Source organism: Dermacentor albipictus, unplaced genomic scaffold (assembly GCF_038994185.2).
Source record: "Dermacentor albipictus isolate Rhodes 1998 colony unplaced genomic scaffold, USDA_Dalb.pri_finalv2 scaffold_17, whole genome shotgun sequence".
Classification (NCBI taxonomy): domain Eukaryota; kingdom Metazoa; phylum Arthropoda; class Arachnida; order Ixodida; family Ixodidae; genus Dermacentor; species Dermacentor albipictus.
Window position 1 is genome coordinate 290,070 of NW_027225571.1, and position 18,031 is coordinate 308,100.

The following is an 18,031-nucleotide window of genomic DNA, read 5'->3' on the forward strand; positions in this document are numbered from 1 at the left end:
AAATAATTGTTAATAACTAATTCCCTAATTAGAAAAAATGCAAGAATTGGTTTCACTTCCTCAAAACCATGGCAAACGACATTACCTTGGTGCTGTCCAGCTACGTGGCACTTGTACATATTTAAAGCTTGCACATGTCATACAGACAACCTGGTAATTACAAGGCATATATAGAAGTGGCTAAGTTGTGTGAGCCAGCCATGTCTAGCGAATCATCAGAAACAGCCATGTTTCTTTGACTTAAGGGCATGATAAGATTTACATGCTCGACACCTTGTATCAGTGTGCTCTAGGCCTGTTCGTAGTTCTGCTGATACATAAACAATATTTCTCCACGTGTAAGCTCATATGCATCTTTCAAGTATATTGCCTCGTGTGTCCAAAATAAACCATCTTCGCGCTGCCTTCATTATATCTTCATATGTTGCTGTGCTAAATTTTTAACATGCAACTGCACAAATTTTCATCTAGTTTTCACATTTCCTCGTTGTTTGGTGGCTTTATTTCTGAACAAGTTGTTTTCGTTAAACCCTCTTGCACACAGCAGTACTCAGCATTTCAGCTTAGGGTAGGTTTTTTTTTCAGATTGACATTAATACACCTTGCCTGGGCAATGTAAGGCATTCTACATAACACGGCCCTGCAATAATGTTTTATAATGCATTCCAGCATCATGCAAAACTGTTTACCTACCAGATTAGAATATTTATAAGTGTTGGAAGTAAAAGAACTGGAAGAAGCCAGCAGATAATGAGGCCAAGGAAAGCATACAGGAACATGTTTTAAGTTTTTTTTATATGAAGTATAGAAATGATAAATTCTAGGTAAGTGAATTAAAAGATATCTACCTGTGGGTGGGGAACGGACCCATAACCTTCACATTACGCATGTGATATACTAACCACTGTGGTACTACGGCCGTGTTCGAGCGTCGACAATCTGAGGGGCCATTGTGGACGGTTGAATGCTGCCTCGGTGGCACAGTGGTTAATGCATCGCATGCCTAATGCGAAGGCTGTAGGTTCGTTCTCCCCCCATGCCTGGTTGTTTTTTTACCATTTTCATTTCCCTTTATCATTTCTACATTTAAATAGAAAATTACAAATAAGTTTCCACGTGCCTTCCCTGGCATCTTCCAGCTGTGATTCAGAAAAATTTTGACCCTCAGTATCCTTTCTTCTCGTTTGGAAGAACAGGAGCTTCATTTTAAAAATAATGAATTCACCTTGTTCAGTATCTCAATGTGGTCTCAAATCTTATCACAGCATGTGTATTACTAAGTGAAATTTTTGGTAAGGTGATGATATAGCATGGGAGCTAATTAGTAGCGTTTGTGTACAGATATATGACTAGTCTAATAAATAGGAGGATTTTATGAAGCACTTCTAACATGGTCTGAGCATGTGTTTAAAAAAACTAATCTAGCATGATTTCAGGCATAACTGTTGCCCCTGAAAAATATTTGGATCATCTGCATTGGCATTGTTTTTAGAGAGCTCCAATACTGCTTTGATAGAAGTAGCCTCGTGGAACATGAAGCATCGCTTCTTGCTGACTGAAGGAAATATTACCTGCATATCTGAGGTGCATGTGTCATATGCTCGAATGCTGTGTAAAGGCTGCTAATAAGAAAATTACTTAACTTGCTTTCCAGAGACTTCTTCGGTAGTCTGTGCTACTCGATCATAAACAATTTACCATAGTGAAGATTCATCACAGTTGGCTTTGCAATGTTTATGAAAAATACCACAATTGCCTACTAGACATGTGACTGCACTAAAACTTGGAATTAATGAGCAGTAAGATTTATAGGACAGCAAAACTTAGTTTATTACTCCTGTTTCTGCCATAGTTTCTTACAGTAATTACTAGAGGGAACTCTGGTGCTGGAGTCGTACCACGATGGGAATGATGGGAAGCACATGAATTTGTCCGATATCCGTGCTTGTGAATTCAGACGTTCTTTTGGCTTCGTATATTATACGCTATATAAATCTTATTGTCGTAAATTTCAGCGCAGTCTGTACTCTTCGAAGTGCAAAAGACGGCGCCAACACGCACAATTGCTATTAATTGCAACGATTGAGCTTGTCCACGTGGCCAAATCGAAAGGCGCCAAGCGTCTCTAGGCACTGGTATGCCCGCGATAAATTTATCATGGCGTTGCACTCGCTTGTCGTTACATGCCTCCGTGGCTTAATGGTTTCAATATCCGACTTCTGGTCTAGAGTTCCTGTGTTTGAATCCTGTCGTCGGACGATTTTAATGTTTATTTATTTATTACAGAGTTTATTGTTGAAAATGACTAGTTTACAAAGTCACAAAGCCGTTTGAAGCCAAACAGACGAATTTTAGGCAAATCCATGTACTTCCCATAATTTCCATGCTGGTACAGCCGTTCTTGTTTGATCTCCTGTGGACACTAACGTCAGAGTTCCCTCTAGTAATTATTGTATGAAACTCTTATTTCTCCACCTCACTCGTGTAGAAGCGGCACCACACCTGCTGCGTAAACATGCACTACCTTTTGGCCAAGTGCAGGGAATGCTGTGAACTCGCCCTGTACAAAGCCTGCACTAAGTAAAACAAATCACAACATGCAGTTGCTGCCACGTTGAACTGGTGGAATGAGTAGTGAAATGCAGCATCTCCTGAACTATTTCAGAAAGTGCAGGTTAATCAAGTGGAGATTATATAGCAACAGAAGTTGAGTGATTCTGCATTACATTCACGAAATATACTTCATGATACTTTTCCATTTATTTCCTCAGTTATTAAGAATCCCTTTTGCATTGTTGGACAAAACTACAGAATGCCAACATATTTTCTAGCATTGACTGGTAGCAAACACGTCAAAACTTGTTCTAGTTTCTGGATTGCCTCTAGCCGTTAACCCCCAAGTTAATTCCGGAAGAATGTATCAAATTTTTTACGTGCTCAATTTTTCGGTGTCATTCTCATTCTAAAAATATATTACTTCATTGGTCTCTGGTTAGAAATAACACAAAAATAAGAGCTGCCCTTGAGGGCAGCTTTCCCTCAATGCCGACTGTAACTCATCTTTGACAATAAGAGCAGCATATCATCGGGCAGAAAGAGTGCGACTCGTCATTGGCGATATTGGTACTACCTCCAGTCACTAGTACAGCTTGGTATCAATGGTTAAAGGTTGCGACTTTGTTGCTGCCTAATTTTAATTCTGCAGCTGTTACACTTGGGTGTAGCGTGTGTATGTACGTGTGCATGCATTAAAATGACTTCACGCTAGAGCAAAGCAACTGCAGTGCAGAGAGGCATTAGTCATCTTTATATATTTGCTTTGTAAAGATGCACTAAGTTTATCTTTTGCAGTATAGACTTGGCGCTCATTGGCCAAAGATGCCCTTGTGCTACTAAAACCTATCAATTATTTCGCTTGCGGTCTGTGAGTTTTAATTTGTTTTTCTTGAACTGTGCAATTCCCACTCACAGGAGTGCATGTCATCTGAGGTGTTCCTTTTTCAATCAAGAATGTTTAGGTTGTGTTTGTGAAACTCGATTTCTTGCCTCAAACGCGCTTCTGCAAACTGACCAAGCTGATAATTCTACCTGCTTATATATTAAATATGTTGCAGTTATGAACCCTCATAATGAATGACACATAGTATAAAAATTTTATCTAATAAAACAATTTAACGAAATTTTTCATGTTTTTCGTGTTCATGTTCACTTCTCTACTCTAGTGTCCTGTCTGCATGCCTCACTTCGTTTTTTTTTGCATATTAAATATCGTATAAACGTAACCATGCTTTTTTACCACAATGCAGGGGGAAAAGGTTCCGGTAACACCATGCATTCAGTATGGCGGCCCAGATGTGTATGCAAGCAACCTCCTTCATCTGGACCAAGAACTACTCTGCAGTGTCTCGCAGACTTCCATGCGAAGCCCTCAACATTCTCGTCTCAGTGGAATGGCTGCTCATCTATCTGCGTGTCCATCACCAAGACGGCCAGTTGTAAAGCTCCTGTACCCGTTTAAGAAAGCTTAATGATTTTTTTATTTAGTTTTCATGGTTGGCCGTAGAATCTAAACATTTTTGATGTTTCTAACATTTTTACCTGGCACAAAGTGGTGCAATAACTTTAAACCAGTGTAATGTATTTAAGTGATGCTCACTCTAATGCCTATCTGGTTTTGTTTGTGTTTAAGAAATTTGAATGTCTAATAAGGTAACGGCATTTGAATTTGTCATCATGGCTCGTTTCAGTGAGCTGCTAGAAAATAAGACGCAAAGATTATCACACGCCAGTTGTAGCATTTTTGTTTTCATGAGTAAAGTATACACGTTTCAAAAGATGGAAAGTAAGGAAAAAGCCTCAAGAACATAATCAACCTAGGATTGTCATGTCCTTACAACTCTGCAATGACTAATGCCTCATACATCTTGGGAGCACATTGGTCGCAATGCCTACAGGTATACTTGATAAGAGAATAGCTTGCACTCAGATTTGCCACGCAGTTGATGGCTGATGGCTTTTGTTTGTCGTCGTCATGTTACTACTATGTATTGAATATTCATTTAGATGTGCTGCGGTTTTTTGCAGTCACCTATATATATGTTCTTCGTTTCAATAAACATTTAGTTGAGAGTTAGCGCTCATCCTCTCTGCTTCTAGTCTGTGTCCGTGTCACTTCGCGCTACAATCCAAGATCATGTTACTGTACCAACTCGCCCAACTTTCTATCCTTGTGTTAAAGACAGACTCAGACTTGTTCTTACTTATGTGACCGGTTATTTTTGTGCTTTATAATAAGATGCAGTGCTTTTCGAATGAAAACATGTAATAGTTCGTAATCAGGTTAATTAAAAAAACTGTTCTGCTTAAAATTTAATTGAGCAAGCCTGTGCCATTATTCGGTGCTTATGTCTTTGTATTGGTATGGTTTTACTCCTTATTTTCCTTCTTACACTTAAAATGTGCAAACATTATTATGTAACCATTTCTCTTTAATGAAATAAATACTTCTGCCATTTCGTCACAAATTATACAATGATTTTGTTCAATTACATAACCTTAGACTAGCTGATTGTTATTCTGGTAGCTTAACTTACAATGCCTGTGGAATATTCTATGCAAGCACATGGTGAAAAATAAACTAAATTATTGGGTATAAGCAGGTCACTGGCAGTAAATGGAGCATACATATATTTCAGGAAATAGTGCATGCTTATGTGTTGAGCAGCATGCACAGCTACACATGCTGTTTTGTTCGTAAATGCTGAAACATTATTCGGCGTGGAAGCACTTTGTTCTTTGGCTTTCAGTGCTACCTTTAAGTCATATGTGTGAAAGTACTAGTAGAAGCATCCCGTGGAGATAAATGACAACTTCGATGAATAGAGGTATAACATGTGTGCTTAAAACGGCAAAAAACTTCTTGACAGGCAAACGTATGCTTCTCTAGTACTGCACTTGTTACCGTCGCCAATCCATGCATTGCTTGCGCTCTATTGCATTCAATATGAGCTACAACAACGAGCTGTGTTCTCTTTCCCTCCTGGTCGAGCTGGTGTTGCGAAAATTTTTGACCAAGAAAAGTGGAGGTTTTTAATTATTTCTGAAATGCATGTAACCATGCTTTTGGCTGTGTGCTGTTCCCACGGGGTTATAAGTACTGGTGCACCAAGGTGCGGGAGATCCTGTGTCCTTAGTGCAGCGCGCATTGTTATTGCGCTCTGCATCCTGCCGGCAGTATACTATCACTGCAGAGGAAGATTACGAAAAGCATGGCCTGTGTGCCTTGCTGCAATGGCGAAACCTTAAATTGTTTGCCTGAAAGGGTCGCACGTTATGCTACCACATGACGGACCAGAAGCGCAATATGAGGACGCCTCACAGATTCTGGCTCATACTGAACAAGGTAGTACCATAGCTAAGGCTAGGCAGCGTTCACAACAGCTAGTCTGCCCATTAACTACATGGCTGTAGTGAACGCTAAAATACTTGCAAGGATAACACCCTTTTGGAAGGGTGTTGTCCATGCTACACCCATATTGAAAGGGGTGTGTCTGTGTTACACCCCATATAGAAAGGGTGTTTGTTTGTTTTACACCCACAGGCGAGGTGACGTCATATTAACACCCCTTCTTTTGTGGGGTGTTAATTTGCATCCCGTTGCTTGGGGTGTAGCAATACACCCAAAAAGGGTGTCACCCATGGGACAAGTCATGTACACCCTTAAGGGTGTTAAAATTTTTAGAGTGTAAGGTACGTTGAAATAATAATTTTAAGTCATCCTTCATTTCTTTTTCTAATCATTGCTGAGAAGAATTTGCAAAGAAAGGAATAGTATCATCCGCGTACATGACGATATTAGGCGAGGAAGAAATGTTAGGAAGGTCCATTTATATAAACATTAAATAATACAGGACCAAGTATGGATACCTGTGGCACGCCAGTGTGTATTTTGAGAAGGGAGGAAGTCGCCTGATGACATTGTCACATGGTAATCACGTATGAAGAACACAGTAGCAATACTGTGGAAGGCGAGACTAGCTTTTATTGGGCGAACCTGTGCCCACAAAACAGGCTACACTTAAAGAACGGCGACAACGGGGAACACAATCGGCGATCGTCAAAATCTGCTCAGCGGGTCAAGCGCGTCGGCTTTTATACGTCAGTCGTCGAATGTTCCAGATAAATCGCTGGGACCCGCGTGCCTTCCACAAAGTTCTACAGCTTTCGCGGCACGCGATGAAATCGGACAACACAACGTTCGGTAAAAACAGGCATCGGATAGAAGAATCGATAACTTTCGAGAAACTTCCGATACATGTAGGCGGGTCCCGTAATGTGCGATATTTGTTAGGCGGTGAAACCTGGTTGGCCGATAGAGATGCAAGTACACGTGTCAATATGCCCTCTTAAAAAGCATCGACCCGATGTTGCGAACAAACGAAAGTAATAAACACACCAGGAGCAAAGAAGCAGCAAAATAAGTAAGAGAGTTCGTCAGCGTGCGTAAAAGGCACGTGCACCACTTCACATCGTGCGAGGCGCCGCTGTGAATGCGAAATGCCGTCTGGCACGACCTCATAGCGCAGTTAGTCAATACGTCGGATGACCTTGTAGGGTCCGAAATTGCGTCGCGATAGTTACTCGCAAAGTCCTCGTCGGCGAATCGGAGTCCGAACCCAAATACGGTCGCCGGGCTGATACTCGACGTAGCGTCGTCGGAAGTTGTACTGCCGGCTGTCGGTACGCTACTGGTTCTTTAACCGTAGGCGGGCGAGCTGTCCGGCTTCCTCGGTGCGCTGGAGATAGGTAGCGACGTCAAGATTCTCTTCGTCGGTGACATGCGGCAGCATGGCGCCGAGAGGCTTCGTCGGGTTTCTGCCATAAATCAGGGTGACCGGCGCGATCTATGTTCTTTCTTGCCCTGCCGTGTTGTAAGCAAACCTTACGTACAGCAGCACCGCATCCCGTGTCTTGTGCTCGACGCCGACGTACATTGATAGCATGTCGACAAGGGTCTTATTCAGGTGCTCCCTAAGACCATTCTTTTGGGGGTGGTAGGCAGTTGTCCTCCTGTGCCTTGTCTGACTGTACAGCAGGATGGTTTCGGTCAGCTCCGTTGTAAAGGCCGCTCCTCTGTCGGTGATGATGACTTCTGGGGCGCCATGTCACAGCAAGATGTTCTCGAAGAATGTCGCCACTTCGGCTACGCTACCTTACCGCAGATCTTTCGTTTCAGCGAAGCGGGTGAGGTAGTCGGTCGCCACGACTATCAAGTTATTTCCGGTTGTTGACGTCAGAAAGGGTCCCAACAAATCCATCCTAATCTGCTGAAATGGACGGACAGGAGGGTCGATCAGCTTAAGTAATCCCGCTGGCCTTGTCGCTGGTGTCTTGCGTCGCTGATAGTCTCGGCATGTCTTGACGTAACGGGAAACGTCGGTGATCAGGCGTGGCCAGTAATACCTTTCCTGTATCCTCGATAATGTCCGAGATAATCCGAGGGGTCCAGCGGTCAGATCGTCATGCAGGGCGTGCAGTACTTTTGGAACCAGCGCTAGGGGAACAACAAGAACGTAGGTTGCGCGGGCTGGTGAGAAGTTCTTTACTAGTAGGTTATTCTGAAGCGAGAACTACGATAATCCTCGCTTAGATACCCTATGGACAACGTCGGTATGCCCTTCAAAATACTCTACGAGGCCTTTTAGCTACAGGTCGGCTCGTTCCTGTTCAGCGAAGTCCTCCGCGCTTATTATTCCAAGGAAGGCGTCGACATCCCCGTGACTGCGGCGGCGGGTCAATGGGGGCGCGTGACAGGCAATCGGCATCGGTGTTTTTGCCCGGAGCTGTAGGTTACAGTGATTTCGTATTCTTGTAGTCCGAGGCTCCAGCGGGCCAGTCGTCCTGAAGGATCCAATAAACTCTCTAGCCAACACAACGCATGATGGTCGCTGATGACTTTGTATGGCCTGCCATATAGGTAAGGGCGAAATATTGCAGTAGCGCAAAAGATGGCGAGGCATTCCTTTTCGGTCGTAGAATTGCCTTCCGCTTTTGACAGCGACCGGCTAGCGTAAGCCATCACCCGTTCAAGGCAGTCTTTCCTCTCGACTAGGACGGCACCGAGGCCTGGGCTACTGGTGTCAGTGTGGATATCGGATTCAGCGTCCTCGTCGAAGTGCGCAAGTACAGGCAACGAGTGCATGCGTCGTTTGAGTTCTTGAAATGCGTCGGCCAGCGGCGTTTCGCATTGGAACTCGACGTCACATTTTGTTAAATGTGTCAGCGGCTCAACGATGCGTGAAAAGTCCTTGATAAAGCGCCTGCGGTAGGCGCACATTAAAGGAATCAACGCACTGCCTTCTTATCGATGGGCTACGGAAACTTTGTGATGGCAGCCGACTTTTGCGGGTCGGGGCGAACTCCAGATTTGCTGATGACGCGTCCCACGAACGGAAGCTCATCGCAGGCGAAGCGGCACTTTTACGGCTTCCTAGTGAGCCATAATGATCTCCAATACTGTGGCAAGCCGCATAAGGTGATCGTCGAAATTTTCGGTGAAGACGTCATCGAAATACACAAGACAGGTCTGCCACTTCAACCCTGCTAAAACCGTGTCCATGGCGCGCTGGAACGTTGCAGGCGCTGAGAATAGTCCGAACGGCATGTCCTTGAACTCTTAGAGGCCATCTGGCGTGACGGGCGGTCTTTTCGCGATCTCTCGTCAACTTCTATTTCCCAGTAGCCAGACTTGAGATCCATCGACAAGAAATATTCACCGTTGCAGAGCCGATCCAAAGCGTCGTCTATCCGCGGGAGGGGGTATACGTCCTTTTTCGTGATCTTGTTCAGACGACGATAATCGACGCAGAAACGCAGGGTTCCGTCCTTTTTCTTCACCAAGACTACAGGAGATGCCCACGCGCTTTTCGACGGCTGGATGATGTCGTCGCGCAGCATTTCGTCAACGTGTTGCCTAATAGCTGCACGTTCTCGCGTCGAAAATCGGTAAGGGCTCTGGCAGAGTGGTCGAGCGCACTCTGTTATAATGCAATGCTTTGCAACTGGTGTTTGTCGAATCCTCGATGACGTCAACAAGCAGTGTTTGTATCGTCGGAAAAGACTTCGGTGGTGTTGCTGCGTACTCATGGTGAGACCTGGATTTACGTCGAAGTCTGGTTCGGGAAATATGGTCGTCAGGGTAGATGGGGCAGAATCTGAGAGGACAAACACATTGAGGAATTTCTGGAAACCAGCAATGTATGCGATCGTCGTGCCCTTGTTGATGTGCTTGAACTCCTGGCTGAAGTTTGTCAGCAACACTTTCGTTTTTGCTGCGTGCAATCGAGCGATACCTTTTGCGACGCAAATTTCACTGTCTAGCAGTACGCGTTGGTCACCCTCGATGAGGCCTTCTACGTCGGCAGGTGTTTTGGTGCCGACGAAAATGACAAAGCTGGAGCGCGGCGGAATGCCGACTTTCGATCACGCCCAAGGCATGGTGGCTACGGGAGCTCTCCCGCGGTATCGCTTGATCTTCTGACAGGGTTATCGGCTTCGCCTTCAGGTCGATGACTGCGCCGTGTTGGTTTAGGAAGTCCATGCCGATAATGACGTCGCGTGAACACTGTTGCAGGATAACGAAGGTGACAGGGTAAGTCCGGTTATGAGCGGTAATTCTTGCCGTGCAGATTCTAGTCGTGGTAATGAGGTCTCCTCCAGTGGTTCGAATTTGAGGGCCTTCCCATGCAGCCTTAACTTTCTTCAACTGGGCGGCGATGTGTCCACTCATGAGGGAGTAATCGGCCCCTGTGTCCACTAAGGCGGTAACTGCGTGGCCGTCGAGAAGCACGTCGAGGTCGGTGGTTCTTTGTGTTGCGTTACAGTTAGGTCTTGGCGTCGGATCACGGCTGCGTCGCGTCGACCTGTGGCTGGTACGTGGCGTCGTCAGGTCATCTTTCGTCGGCGTATTGTCTGCGTCCAGACTTCGTCGGGACGGCGGCGTGTCGTTATGTCGTCGAGATAGTCTCATCGGCGCCTTCGTCGGCGATGGAGGATTATCGTCAGTTCAACGAACAGTAACCGCGCCTTCACCGGTTGCTGCTTTTAGTTTTCCGGACATGGGCTTGCAGACCGGCCCCGGGCTGGGCCAGCGTATGGGCGGCGTTGCGGTGACAGGTAGCGGCCTAGTGATGGCTAACGGGACGGTCGTCGAGAGCTCCACTGAGTAGTGGCGAGGTAGTCGGCGATAGCGCGACGTAGTTCATCAAGCTGTGGTCGCGGCGCGTTAACGGTGAATCCTCGCAGTCCCATCTCCCGGTATGGGCATCTTCGGTAGACGTGACCCGCTTCTCCTCAGTGGTAGCAGAGCGGGCGTTGGTGAGGAGTGCGCCAGACGTCTGTCTTCCTCGGGTGGGCGTGCTGGCGGCGGACGACGCAATTGCTGCTTTACAAGGCCCTAGCGCGGTCGTGGAGGGGGGGGGGGGGACCTTGATGGCGGGCGACGGCGGCGTAGGTCATCGCTTCTGGTTGTGGCTGCGGTTTTTGTGCTTGCACCTCGGTAACTCCAAGCGAACTGAGGACTTCTTTGACGCTTTCGGCAACTCAGGCCACTTGAGGCTGCGATGAAGACAACAGCTTGTGAAGCTCCTCTCGTACGACTGCCCCGATAGTCTCGCGCAGGTCGTCGGTGGCCAGTGATTGAACTCCGGCGTAATTTGTTGAGGTGGTGCGGCGGTCGGATTGCCGGTTCCGCATTTCCAGCGTCTTCGCAATGCTCGTGGCCTCGCGAAGAAACTCGTGGGTGGGCTTACTATACCGGCGAAAAGTTCATCTTTAACACCACGCATCAGTAGGCGGACTTTCTTCAGACATCTCCGGGTTGACCTGACGAAATAGACGGGCCATCTCCGTGAAGATTGCGATCTTCTCATTGGGCAGCTGCGCTCTGGTTTCTAGTAGAGCTTGGGCTCGCTCTTTCCGTACGATGCTCGTAAATGTTAGCAGGAAGCCGCTTGGGAACAGGTCCCACGTCGTTAAGGTGGCTTCTCGACTCTGGACGCACGTCCTGACAGCGTCTTCCAATGCGAAATAGACATGTCGCAGCTTTCCGTCCCTGTCCCAGCTGTTAAACGCAGCGACCCTCTCATACGTCTTCAGCCAGCTTTCCGGATCCTCAAATGTGGAACCGCGGAACGTCGGTGGCTCTCTGGGCTGCTGCAGAACTATTGGGGGAGCTGCGGCTGCCATTGGGGCTGTCTTGACCACGATCTTCTTGGTCGTCTCTGGTAGAAGTCCGGGTTCTGGGAGCAGTTGCTTTAGCCGGCGGCTTGCTCGATGTTCCAAGACGACGTTGGTGTTGTCCTTGCGGTCCTGGCTTGGATCACGGCTTGTAGGGGGCGTCCGGTACATGACCGCAAAGCACCTCCACCAGATGTCATGTGGTAGTGACGTATAAGGAACACAGTAGCGATACTGTGGAAGGCGAAACTTGGGCGAAATTGCGCCCACAAACACAGGCTACACTTAAAGAACGGCGACAACGGCGACCACATTCGGCGATCGTCAAAATCTGCTTCAGCGGGTCAAGCGCGTCGGCTTTTATACATCAGGGGTGCGATCTTGTACGCGTTCCAAAATAGAACGGAGGCGGTCCGTTCCACCGAGCCGCACACGCTTGGTCAGTTTGAACGGTGTCGAACGCCATGACGTCAATTGTGAAGTGATATCTGCTGTCAATCATTCCGTGTTGTCTGCTATCGGACGAGCGCAACGGAACGGACCGCCAATTTCGCGACGGAAAGAACGGATCGCCTCCGTTCGAGTTTGGAACGCGTACAAGATCGCACCCCTGGCAGTTGTCGAATGTTCCAGACTAATCGCTGAGACCCGCGTGCCTTCCACAAAGTCGTTTACCATTCGCGGCATGCGATGACATCGGATAGCACAAAGTTCGGTAAAAAACAGACAGCGGATAGAACCACCGATAATTTTCGAGAAACTTCCGATACATGCAGGCGCGTCCTGCGCTGTGCGATAACATTTGTTACGCGATGAAACGCGGTCGCCCGATAGAGATATACAAGTACACGTGTCAATATGAAACAAACTGGCAGCGATAAGTGAACTTCTCATTCGGTCCAATGCTGTACCATGTATACCATAGTCAAGCTTGCAAAGAACTATAACATGATGACTGGCAAACGCAGGTCCAGAAATAGGCCTACTGTGTAGAAACGTTTGTCCATATTTTGCAGTATTTGATTATATTTAGGAGTGCATCCTCACATGACCATTTCAAATCCATACTGTGCCGGACTAATAATAGTATAATTCCTTACGAAACCCTCTAGTCGAGCGTTTAGAACAGTTTCAAAAGGTTTTGAAAAAAAAGGTAGTATTGATATAGGTCGGAAGTTGTTTACACTATGGTCAGCGCCACCTTTAGGAACCGGGCAAACTGGCTATTATAAGTTTGCTATGAAACATTCCGGACTCCAACATGGTATTAATAACATGAGCTAACACATTAGAGATGTCAGACATAAATTTTATGGGAGATGCCATGACACCGTCGAAAGCTGCAGCATTGTTTGAGTTAGTTATTTACCACGCTTTCTACTTCGCTTGGTGTCGCAGGAAATAACATTAAAGAATTTTGCACAGTTCGTTTTACAACAGTACGCCCTATCCCGTCTGGATCTGCTGCAGAAATGTTGCTGCATCATTGAACAAAGCGAGTGTTTAGGATAGAGAAGGCTCCTTCACCTACAAGAGTACCGTTAACCGAAGATATTCGTAGGGCTTGAGGGCTAGTCTTTCCTCCAGATATCTTCTTAATGTCCAGCCAAACTCTTCTTGAATTCGTATATATGCGCGAAGACACGTTCTCATTTTTCTTTTGCCTTTTTTGTAATTCTGAATTTACTTGGTTACGGTACTTCTTGAATTTGGGTAATTGATTCTTGTCTCAGGTATTAAGAAATGTATGCGACATTTCATTTTTATTTTTATAAGAAAGCACTACATCTATGCTTTCCAATTTTTTGGATCGTTTTGTAGCACTACGTTGTGGGAAGGCTATGTCGTAGCAAGCGATCAGTTAACAAAAAAAAAAGAATTCTATGCCTTGTTTGGGTCACTGTCAGGTCAGATTCCTAGTTTCTTTCACAAATAAGAGCGAAAAATAGGCTAGCGTAGCTGTAGCGATGAGGCGGTAGGAATATACAGGCGCATTTTGCTTGTATTTCTACGAACAAGGCAGAAAACAAAAGATGGGTAGATGATCGCTTATATCAGAGGAGATGACACCAGCAGTCACAGAGGAAACAGGTCTGTATCACTGATGTACATCTAATAGGGTTTGGCTGTGTGCTGTTACTCGTATTGGCAAGGTTATAATATTCGAGCACGCGTAAAAGTACAGCAGTTGATTATATTCTCGTGTTATTGTATTTTCAGCCATCACATCTATGTTCGAATCACCTAGTGTGGTAAATATGTTGCCGGTGCCGCTGAGATAACCTAGCAGCCTATCCACAAAGGAAATCTTTTTGTTGCCACAACATGGTCTGTAGACCACTGAAAACGTTCCTCCTTGAAGACGAATAGGGAGGCGTTCAACGTTGCAAGTAATTAGGGACAAATGTGTAACGTTCTCCGAGTGTAGATCATTTCGTACATACGGTGCGGTTCAGTATGTGATGCCTGTAGTTTCCCAGCCGTATGGCGTAGTCCTTATTCGATAACCATGTCGCAGTAAAAAATAACATCGGGATTAGTGTTGGTAAGGTGGAGCAATTCTTCTATTTTATCTTGCTTATTCTTTATGCTTTGGACGTTTAAATGAAAGATTGAAATATCTATTTGTAAACTCGCAGATATCTTTGCAAATGAAACTTAATCATGATATAAAGGTATATCGAATAAAGCCATATCTGGACTTAAACCCAATGACAGCTCTCACGAAATAAAGCGAATTATTAGGTTATCTTGCCGATATTTTCAGTGCTGAAAATACGCATAATAGGAGATGGTGCATTACGCCTTGCCATTACTATCCCTCCAGTGGTCCAGACATATTTCCAACCAACCTCATTCGTCCTTTGTTTCGCAACACTTAGTAATTGCTTACCTTGTCTTTTCAAATGCTCATGAATCAATATAGGACTAGTCTCAACAAAGCCAAGCATCCTGGTATTAATTTTCTTCCTTTCGTGATTTAGCGAGAAAACCGTTTCTTTTGATGCGGCGCATGAATCGAACAATTACCTTTTGTTGGTTATGTTTCGCTGTCGGTACTTTATGGCATGCATCAATATCAGAATCTTACACTTCCTCCGCAACAACTTTGCCAATCTTCTTTTTAATAGTTATTGGCTCAGGATCAACAGGAACACACTTGATGCCTAAGTTGTTGGAACGCTGGTACCTTTCAAGCTCCTCTAGTATTCGCGTAAGCTTAGCATTTTGCACCTTATGTACCTTGTTTTCTGTTACAATGGCCTGGATGACTTCTTTCAATGCTCCGAAGTCCTTAATTTCTCGTCTCAGACTTTCTTTTATCTCTCCGAGTTAATTATTTCAACACGCAATTCGTCCACAGCTTATTTTGACATGAGGCTTCTGGACTATGACACTATTTCACGCTTGTAAAGTCTAGAATGTTCCAGGTGCAGTTTCATGCAGTCCGGCACCAGTGCATAAAATTGAGTGGGAGGAAATCGAAAATGTATAGCGCTCACCTTTAAAGCAGACATATTTAGTTGTGTGCTCAAGATGCACTGCTGCCGAACTGCAAGCCTGGTCGTCGATCCGCCGCTTTTTAAGCCATCCGTGCTGTCCTGCTGCCCTGTTCTGGTAGAGAAGGCGCCAAGGGAACCATGTAGGTGTCCGATAAGCGATACACGGCCAGGGCGATCTAGCTCCGCAATCTTGTAGGCGTCACACCACTGTTCAACATGCGTCAAATCCAGCGACGAAAGCGATCAGCTTCAAAGCAGATAGATATTTAGTTACGTGCTCAAGAAGCACTGCTGCCGAACTGCAAGCCTGGCCGTCGATCCGCCGCTATTTAAGCCAGCCGTGCTGTCCGGCTGCCCTCTTGCGGTAGAAAAGGCGCGAAGGGAACCACGTAGGTGTCCGATAAGCGATACACGGCCAGGGCTCCGCAATCTTGTAGGCGTCACGCCGCTGTTTCACGTGCTGCAAATACAGCGACGAAAGCCATCAGCTGCAAAGAAGATATTTAGTTGTGTGCTCAAGATTCACTGCTGCCGAACTGCTAAGTAACCGCAAAAAACGCCTATATCTCTCCGCAAAACACTCGCCAACTGCCACACGCTGGTCTGCTCATGAGTCCGCATTCGACACGTACGTAACAGTACTAAAGAATGCCCTAAATCAAACTTCCTCTCTAACGTACTTCCATCTTTGTTAAATACTAACGTTAAAAAGTTTTTGTGGGTAATCAACGCCTTGCATGATAAGCGCCTAACCCTGTAAGACCCATTAAGCATCCTTATACCTAAGAACTGTGCGCTGCCACCCTTGATGACGCATTTGTGCAAACATTTTTTGTCCCCTACAATTACCGCCTACCTGCTTCTCGCCAGTACGACTACGTAGTTATGCTTCTAGTGATCACGGCTACAGCTGGCATTGAGAAATTAAGATTCCCTGAACAAACACTCATCTCCTGGTTACGACTCTATTAACCCAAAATATCTGAAAAGTAGCAACGTCGTTAGTTCAGTTATACTAACAAAACTTTTTCAGCAATCATTGGATACACCTACTCAACCTAGCCAACCGAAAATCGGGAAGGTGGTTCCAGTGCATAAATCAGGTAACAAGACTTTAACAGCTAATTATCGCCCCATCTCACTCTCAAGCACTCGCTGTAAATTACTGGAACATATAATCTTCACACATCTTGTTGGCTTCCTGTAATGCCATGCATTCTTCACACCAGCCCAGCATATATTTAGAAAAACATTTTTATGTGAAACTCAGCTTGCAACCTTTACGCACAAATTTCATCGTATTCTCGATCATTGGTTATTTGCAGATTGCATGTTTTGAGACTTCGCTAAAGCATTTGACAAGATCTGCGATAAACGTCTAGGTTATAAACTAAGTCAGCTCAACCTTGACAATAACATCCTGAAATGGATTCAATGCTTTCTATCAATAGCTCTCAATTTGTAACTGTAAATGGCCACAACTCCCCATACTTCGAAGCCTAACTTCCGGTGTACCTCAAGGTTCAGTACTCGGGCCTCTATTGTTTCCGATTTATATTACAGACTTCCCTTCGTCACTGTCATCTAACACTCCCTTATTTGCTGATGATTGTGTTATCTTTCGTGAAATAACTAATACAGAGGATGCTAACCACCTGCAGTCCGATCTAATTAGTGTAGCAAACTGGTACAAACATTGGCTAATGGAACTAAACGTTGGCAAATGTAAACTGATGCGAGTGTCATAGAACGCTGGCGGAGTGTCCACGCTCTGCTTCGATCACTACACACAGATTGTCACGGCATCAACATGTGCAAGAAAAACTTCGATATTAGAAAACGCGCTGCCACTAGTTACGCAACCACACGCGCGCCTATCAGTTTAGCGCTATCTCACCACCAGCGGAGCCCTGGAGAAAACAACGCATGGGACATAACAGTTATTTTTCGTATACTGCAAAAGTAAAGTAATAAGAAGCTCGTTGTTACTATCAGAACTCACTAATTGATAATGTCAGTCGCACCGGTTTTTACTAACCAAATACTTGGACGCGGAAATTTTAGATATGTTTCTGCAGCCACACAGCTGTATTTATTGTAGGCGGTAACTGGTGAGGCGGTAACTGGTGAATCGCGCGGTGGTAGAAGCCAAATGCCATACTAAAACGCTGCTGCCACGCAAGGAAGTGATGTCACAGTTGTGAACACGTGATTGTGACGTTATTTAAACAAGTATGGCGTGTTCCGGTTCATAGTTTTGCGCGCGCTGCTGGACCTGGAGCTACTTCAGCTTTTCAACTTAGCGAAAAGACAATTTTACGGTTTCTTACCATGTTGTGAGCTAGAATGTTGTTCTAGTTAGCTGCGATGTTAGAACAGGATGGTGTTCGAGCTTGCGATTACGAGCGATACTTAATTGGGTGCAACGCTGGATCAGCTCGTTTCCTTATGCCTTGCAGCGCGTTTATGGTTGGTAGTGCTGTCTTGTGCAGTTCCTGTTACGTTTATCAGTGCCGTTGCTCTTGTTTGTTGAACTTTCTGTTTTGAATGGGGCACATGTGTGCTCTCAGCTTGGCAGCACCTTTTTCTGCTTATGGTGAAAACGTTTAAACTCGTCCTAAACGCTTGTTGCTGCAGTAGCCGCTTAGTCTTGTGCATCGATCGCATCGAATGACTAGATTATTAGTACGGCACAGTATGGATTTCAATAAAAATCATGTGAGGATGCACTCCTAAATATAAATCTTAAAATACTGCAAAATATGGACAAACGTTTATACACACTTGGCCTA

General features: G+C 45.3%; 1 long non-coding RNA gene across 1 annotated transcript in view; it reads right to left on the reverse strand.

Moving 5' to 3' along the window:
* LOC139051990 (uncharacterized) overlaps positions 1–15,614 on the reverse strand; it is a 54,825-nt gene extending 39,211 nt beyond the window's left edge. Inside the window, exon 1 of the long non-coding RNA XR_011509646.1 lies at positions 15,240–15,614. This is a non-coding gene — a long non-coding RNA (uncharacterized lncRNA). The remainder of the gene's footprint in view (positions 1–15,239) is intronic.
* Positions 15,615–18,031: the final 2,417 nt, after the last annotated feature.